Source organism: Crocodylus siamensis, chromosome 10 (assembly GCF_052110815.1).
Source record: "Crocodylus siamensis isolate JL-2025a chromosome 10, ASM5211081v1, whole genome shotgun sequence".
Lineage (NCBI taxonomy): Eukaryota > Metazoa > Chordata > Crocodylia > Crocodylidae > Crocodylus > Crocodylus siamensis.
This window is the reverse complement of record NC_143404.1, coordinates 62,828,574-62,835,827: the sequence shown is the minus strand read 5'-3', so window position 1 is coordinate 62,835,827 and position 7,254 is coordinate 62,828,574. Positions and strand designations below refer to the sequence as shown.

The following is a 7,254-nucleotide window of genomic DNA, read 5'->3' as shown; positions in this document are numbered from 1 at the left end:
CTTTTTCAGTGAGGTTTTTCCTCAGGCATGAGAAGAAGAATTCACAACACAGAGTGGAGCTCACACAATACATTTCCACGAGTGCAATTAAAAAAAAAAATTGTAGTCGCTGAAGCCAGAATATGCCTGTGCCAGTTGGCATTTGTAAATCCTATTTGGCTAAACAAACATCTAACTTTCTGCCACCGTGTAGTTATGTTATTGTTGTTTAATTCCTATAATCATAGCTACTACTATAATTTTTAAGTGTGAAATGATATTCATTATTCCAAAATATGGTATTTTTTTCTCCGCATGCATACTTTATTTAATTTTTTTCTTAGATCATTTTACTATGTAATTTTTGGTTAGCTCTGTATTCAAATTAAAATCTGTATAAAAAATACTAAAATATAAGCGGAAAGTGTTATGAATAATAATGTGAGGAAATCTAGAACCTAGAGTAATTATTTTTCCAAGACATAAAATATAAACTTTTCTGGACAAAATTTTCAGCCCAAAGGGTTTGTTTTGTTTTTCTTTTTGTTGTTGCTGTTTATTCACTGGAAATCTGGGGTTTTACAGGAAAGATTTTTGCTGGAAATGACTGCTTAGATTTTCTTTTTCATTAAAAGCTGAGAAACTAAAATCCAAAATGTTTTTAGCCAGAAACTCTAACCCACACACGCACCATTTTTTCTTCCATAGACAAATTCAACAAAAATATTGTTTTTAATTTTTGTTGAAGTATTGTTTCTATGGGGGAAATCCAACTAATTCTAATATAAATTAGAATTACTACTCATTGCTTGCTTTAGTTTTTGCTGTACTTGCATCTTGTTTACATTTGACTGATTTCTTGGAGCAGAAAATATGCTTATCATGCAAAGTTAAATTTGCTTTGCAAATATTCTCAAAAAGCTTTAATCAGGGTAATTAATTACTGAACCAGATCCAAACCTCCTTCCAGGATCTTGCAATTATATTTAATAATCTCGTTGTCATTATGTTTTTAGCGCAGTGGTAGCTTAAGCCACATTGCATGCTTTTAAAATAAAGAAAAATATATAAGAGCGCGCCGGCGTTTGCGGCGGCGTTCGCGCCGGCGGGCGAACAGGCGGGGCCCAGAGGCTGACCCCTGCTCTGCTAGTAAGGGCAGCAACTCCTGCGATGGTGTCGACACGGAGTTCTGCCAGGGCCCCTGCCCGGGGGGCGCGGCCTTCCCGGGGCTTGTCCGAGGCCTCCACCCAGACAGAGCCCTCGGGGGGGCTGCCGTCCTCCAACCCCCTGGCCTGCGGGAACTGCCTGGCAAGGTCTGGGGGGGCAGGGACTGGGGACTCCTGCACCTGTCCTGTAGGTATCCGCCTTAGGACCCTGGAGGAGCGGGTGCAGGAGCTCCTGGAGGAGGTTAGCAGGCTGAGGGGAATCCGTGAGGCAGAGGAGGAAATTGATAGGTATTTTCTTTCTCTGCAGGGTGATACAACAGAGGAGAGGGCAGACCGGGATGAGCCCTCCACCGCTGAGTGGCAGACAGTCTCCCGCGCCAGAGCTATTAACCATGTTGCGGCACCAGTTCCTCCTGTCCATCTGGAGAACAGATATGAGGTCCTGGCAGCCCTGGAGGAGGAGGGAGCAGTGGAAGATTCCAGGGAGGAGACTTTGTGCACACAATGTCCTGTGCGGGCGGCGGGAGTCAAGAGGCCTAAGAGGAGGAAGCGTCGCGTCATCGTGATTGGTGACTCCATCCTGAGAGGTACGGAGGGCCCCATCTGTCGCCAGGATCCCTCAGCACGTGAGGTATACTGCCTGCCCGGAGCGAAGATTCAGGATGTGAAGGGGATGCTCCAGTCCATCATCCAGCCCTCCGATTATTACCCCATGGTCCTTGTCCATGTGGGTACTAACGATGCGGCCAGGAGAGCCCCTGATCGCCTGATGGAGGACTACCATGCTCTGGGAGGCGTGCTGAGGGAGATGGGCGCACAGGCGGTCTTCTCTTCCATCCTGCCAGTGAGCGGACGCGGCAGACGTCACGAGATGTGCATTGCGGAGACCAACTGGAGGCTACAGGAATGGTGCTTCGAGGCGGGCTTTGGCTTCCTCAGCCATGACCGGCACATCGTGATGAGAGACATGCTGGGATGGGATGGGCTCCACCTTTCCCCTAAAGGTAAGCGTGTGTTCTCTTCCAGGTTGGTGAACCTCCTTCGGCGGGCTTTAAACTAGGCTCGTCGGGGGAGGGGGAAGATGAGGGCGGAGGAGACGATGACATACCAGGCCCAGCAACAGCCAGCGAGCCCAGACCAATGGTCAAAACGGAGAAACAGGTAAGCGATAGGGGACGGGGCATTGCTGAGACTAGGGGGTCAGTGGGCACAACCGCTGAAGGCCTCAAATGCCTCTACACGAATGCTCGAAGTATGGGGAAGAAGCAGGAGGAACTCGCCCTCCTCCTAGCTGTCACCAGCCCTGACATAGTAGGGATCACAGAAACGTGGTGGGACTCATCGCATGACTGGGCGGTGAGTGTCAAGGGCTATAGGCTATACAGGAAGGACAGGATAGGAAGGAAAGGTGGAGGAGTAGCACTCTACATCAAGGAGGAATATACTTCCTCGTTAATTAGCATGGGGGTAGAGGGGGGGCACTCTGAGGTGCTCTGGGTTAGAGTAAAAGGCAGTCCAGGGGAGAGAGACTTAACGGTGGGAGTCTACTATAGACCTCCCAACCAGGGAGAAGAGCTCGACCTGGAATTCTTAGGTCAGCTTACAGAGGCAGTGAGGGCTAAGGATGTGGTCATCATGGGGGACCTAAACTTCCCAGACATCTGCTGGGAGGAGCAGTCAGCCAAGTCTGATCGCTCACGTCGGTTCTTAGCCAGACTGCAGGACCTCCATCTAACCCAGGAGGTGCACAGCCCCACCAGGGGAGACGCCTTGTTGGACCTAGTGCTGGCCACGGGTGATGACCTGGTGAGGGGGCTGCGGGTGATGGGCCACCTGGGAGACAGTGATCATCGCTTGCTGGAATTCACCATCCAGCGTAAGGTGGCAAAGGGCTGCAGCAAGGCAACAGCCCTAGACTTTAGGAGGGCTGACTTCAACAAGCTAAGGAGGATAGTTGGGGAAGCGCTGAGGACCCAGAGGGGAAGGGAATCAGATGTCGAAGGTGAGTGGTTGCTCCTTAAGGAGACGATCCTCCATGCCCAAAGGGAGGTAATCCCAACAAGGGTCAAAGGGAGCAGGAGGGCACATAAACCCCCATGGCTCACTAAGAGCATCCGGGAATGTCTCCTTGCTAAAAGGGAGGCATATACCCAATGGAGAGATGGGGTCATCGCCAAGAAGGACTATGTTATAGTCGCCCGAGGATGTAGGGGGGCAGTCAGGAGGGCCAAGGCAGAGTTGGAGATAGGACTAGCTTCCCGGATTAAGGACAATAAGAAGTCCTTCTTCAAATACATAGGGGGTAAAAAGAGGGTCCCGGGTAATGTGGGGCCCCTGCAGGACACGATGGGCAACTTAGTCATCACGCCAGATGACAAAGCTAACATATTTAACGATTTCTTTGCCTCTGTCTTCCTAAGTAGGGACCAGTTCAGCCACCTCCCTGCTGGGCCCCCCTCGGGCCCCGAGAGAGACACGCCTGGGCCAAGGGTTAGCGAGGAGTTAGTTAGGGTACTTCTGGAGAAGCTGGACGTGTTCAAGTCCGCTGGTCCGGACGATCTTCACCCTAGGGTTCTACAGGAACTGGCTGAGGTCATTGCGGGACCCCTGGCACGGCTCTATGAGCACTCGTGGTGCTCTGGCGAGGTGCCGGAGGACTGGAAGAGGGCCAATGTGGTCCCTATCTTCAAAAAGGGAAAAAAAGAGGACCCGGGAAATTACAGGCCAGTTAGTCTGACCTCAATCCCGGGTAAGCTCTTTGAAAAAATTATCCTGGCACACATCCAGGAGGGCCTTGCGGGGGAATGCATGCTCAGGGGCAACCAACATGGGTTTATCAGTGGCAGGTCTTGTCAGACCAACCTGGTGGCCTTTTACGATCAGGTCACCAAATCATTAGACGCAGGGGTTGCTGTGGATGTAGTCTTTTTGGACTTCCGGAAGGCTTTCGACACTGTCTCTCACCCTGTCCTCATCAAAAAGCTGAGAGACTGTGGTGTCGATGCCCACACGGTCAAATGGGTCACCAACTGGTTGGAGGGCCGCACCCAGAGGGTGGTAGTGGATGGGTTCTTCTCGACCTGGAAGGATGTGGGCAGTGGGGTTCCGCAGGGCTCGGTCCTCGGGCCTGCACTGTTCAACATCTTCATCAGTGACTTGGATGAGGGGGTAGAAAGCACCCTGTTCAAGTTTGCTGATGACACTAAGATGTGGGGGGATGTGGATGCACTAGAAGGGTGCAATAGGCTACAAGCTGACCTTGACAGGTTGCAACGGTGGGCGGATGAGAATAGGATGGGGTTTAACACTGATAAGTGCAAGGTGTTGCACATGGGGAGGAAGAACCGGCACCACACTTACAGGTTGGGGAACTCTCCTCTTGCCAGCACGGAGACGGAAAAGGATCTTGGAGTCGTCATTGACTCCACGATGAACATGGGCCGGCAGTGTGGGGAGGCAGTCAAGAAGGCCAATCGTACCCTATCATGCATCCACAGATGCATCTCGAGCAGGTCCAGGGAGGTGATCCTCCCCCTCTATGCGGCACTGGTCAGGCCGCAGCTGGAGTACTGCGTCCAGTTCTGGGCGCCACACTTCAAGAGGGACGTGGACAATATGGAAAGAGTTCAGAGGAGGGCCACTCGTATGATCAGGGGTCAGCAGGGCAGGCCTTATGAGGATAGGCTACGGGACCTGAACCTGTTTAGCCTCCACAAGAGAAGGCTGAGGGGGGACCTTGTGGCCTGCTACAAACTGGTCAGGGGGGATCAGCAGGTATTGGGGGAGTCCCTGTTCCCCCGTGCGCTGCCAGGAGTGACCAGGAATAACGGTCACAAACTGGCGGAGGGTAAGTTTAGATTAGATATTAGGAGGCGCTACTTCACAGTCAGGGTGGCTAGGGCCTGGAACCAGCTTCCAGGGGAAGTGGTGCAGGCTCCGAGCCTGGGGATTTTTAAAAGGAAGTTAGATGAGCACCTTGCCGGGGTCATCTGACCCCGGTGCTCTTTCCTGCTAAGGCAGGGGGTCGGACTAGATGATCTACCTAGGTCCCTTCCGACTCTAGCTACTATGAAACTATGAAACTATATAGTATTTGTCCAGAGTTGAAAATTTATTTAGATGGAAGACAAAGGAATGGTGAATAAGAATATGTAAAGATATACACTATGAATTAAAATATGGGCTTCTTTTTCAAGTTAAACTCTACATTTTCTGAAAAAATGCAGAACATATTTTTATGCCATGTCCTTTCTTGAACGTTTGCAATTAAAAGGAAAGATTGGGTAAAATTTTGTTTTTAAAGCCACTGATGACCAAAAGTGCAGAAAGGTACCCAGTCAGGTTTAGAAGAGCACCAAGGTGAATTAGGCACCTCACCCTCTTTAAAATCAATAGGATTTAGGCCCTGACATAGGTGTTACTGGACACATCTACATGAAACATTTACTCAGGAGCTCCCTAACTAGCCCCAAGCTAAAGTCTTGGTGTCTACATGTGTGGCCCTCTTCAGCCACAAGAAACTAATTAACTCCACCATAGGTTTGCACTTGTAAACACTTGTAAATGCACGCACTTGTGAACACAAGTGGCATTCTTTAGTGCACAGAAACACACATGTAGATGCTGAAGGGGTTGGTTGGGTATGAGGATGCTTCAGTGCAGGGGCTGCTGGCTGGCTAGCCCTGCACTGGAGCACCATCATGCACCAGCCATCCCCTCTTGCAGCATGTTGAGCCAGGTTGGAGCAGCCCCAGGCTGGCAGCCTAACCCCACAGCGTCTTCTGCTAGCCAGGGCTGCTCTGACCCGGCTCATCATGTTGTTGTCCTGGGGTAGAGAATGAAAATGTGGTACCCAGAAACAATAAACTCAGGCACAATGCTGGTGTTTATTCCATTGCATTAATTTCACATGTAGTCACATCCACTGAAAATGCTGGGAATGGCCTATCTGAATAAGTGCATAATTTTCAAAGATGACTTAAGGATCTTGTGGATTTTTCTTTTAATGGTATTTTGTCTATGTCTATATAGGATGCTAACAGAATATTGTCCATTGCTTAAAGGTAGTCAGAAAACAATTTCCATTCAAAATCAGGGCAAGAAGTCAAAATTTGAAATCATCCATGGAATGAAAGTATATAACTTTTTTTTATATATATAACACTAAAACATCAAAATCCAGAATTTAATTTAATACAAGGAATATTGAGGAGATAGGCTTAGAATATAAAATAGAAACTAAATGAAAAACTGAGAAAGATTAAATGATATTTCATTAAAATGAACATTATAAAAACAATTTAAAAGTCATAAGTGATTCATTTTGCTGCTTTCCATTTGGTAATTTTAACTAAACTACTATGTTTCAGTGAAGCACTCTATATCAGCAAAACTAGTCTTTTATGCACATTGAGTATAAAGTCTGTTTTGCCCCTTGTTTGCACAAGGACAAATAACTGAGAATGGATACTCAAGCCTTTGTCAGATCAATACTGTAAAATACACAGAGACTTTTTTACAGTACGCAGTTTGTGTGCCCCGCACCCCACAAACAAAAGAAAAATCAAAATGTGCCTATATTAATGAGAGAAAGCACAAGTCAGAGAATGAGTGTGTACAGATATCTATCAAGGAGAAGGTTTTCAGCCTAAAGAGAATGCCACAGCCAAAAATATTGAAATGTGAAAGCCTGAGATTAAATTAATACAAGTAGAAGCTCTAATTGGATTCACTAGGCTATTCATTTTGACCCAAACTTCCCCCTCCGATCCGGCCTTCTCTCTTTGTAACAGGTACACAGTTTATGAAAAAAGTAAACTGAGAATAATGAATCAAATGACCTTTTACTATGTAATTCAGCTAAAATCCTCCCTTTTCTCCTCTCCTTATGATTATCATTCAAAGACTGCTAGTGTCAATACCATATCTCCACAAATCATGAGGCTTGTCATTTTAAGTGTTCAAAACCCAGAGAGATGCAATAAATAAACATTGTAGAAGCCACGGCATTATTGATCTCTGCTTATAATGAATTTGGCTCTGATAATAGATCTGTTTGACAACTAAATAATCTAAATTTTATGAGCTCCTTAAACATCCCTAAGCTATT

General features: G+C 47.5%; 1 long non-coding RNA gene across 2 annotated transcripts; it reads left to right on the top strand.

The window, feature by feature from the left end:
* The first annotated feature begins 1,086 nt into the window (after window positions 1–1,086).
* Window positions 1,087–2,314, top strand: LOC149856708 (uncharacterized). 2 transcript variants are annotated; one of them, XR_016444487.1, is made up of 2 exons: window positions 1,087–1,732; window positions 1,991–2,314. It is a non-coding gene; the product is annotated as an uncharacterized LOC149856708 (long non-coding RNA). The 2 variants fall into 2 exon arrangements; XR_016444488.1 differs by having other exon boundaries at window positions 1,087–1,776.
* Window positions 2,315–7,254: the final 4,940 nt, after the last annotated feature.